Raw genomic sequence first — 257 nt, 5'->3', positions numbered from 1 at the left:
AGACTAACTGTTTACCTGTTAATTTAACTGTTTACCTGTAGACTAACTGTTTACCTGAAGACTAACTGTTTACCTGTTAATTTAACTGTTTACCTGTAGACTAACTGTTTACCTGTAGACTAACTGTTTACCTGAAGACTAACTGTTTACCTGTTAATTTAACTGTTTACCTGAAGACTAACTGTTTACCTGTTAATTTAACTGTTTACCTGTAGACTGACTGTTTACCTGTTAATTTAACTGTTTACCTGTAGACT

At 32.7% G+C, this 257-nt stretch overlaps 1 long non-coding RNA gene across 1 annotated transcript in view; it reads right to left on the bottom strand.

The window, feature by feature from the left end:
• Positions 1–137, bottom strand: part of LOC106530985 (uncharacterized) — a 970-nt gene extending 833 nt beyond the window's left edge. Inside the window, exon 1 of the long non-coding RNA XR_001311850.1 lies at positions 94–137. This is a non-coding gene — a long non-coding RNA (uncharacterized LOC106530985). The remainder of the gene's footprint in view (positions 1–93) is intronic.
• Between the last annotated feature and the right edge of the window lie 120 nt (positions 138–257).

This window comes from Austrofundulus limnaeus, unplaced genomic scaffold (genome assembly GCF_001266775.1).
Source record: "Austrofundulus limnaeus strain Quisiro unplaced genomic scaffold, Austrofundulus_limnaeus-1.0 Scaffold585, whole genome shotgun sequence".
Taxonomy (NCBI): domain Eukaryota; kingdom Metazoa; phylum Chordata; class Actinopteri; order Cyprinodontiformes; family Rivulidae; genus Austrofundulus; species Austrofundulus limnaeus.
This window is presented reverse-complemented; position numbering and strand designations above follow the sequence as displayed.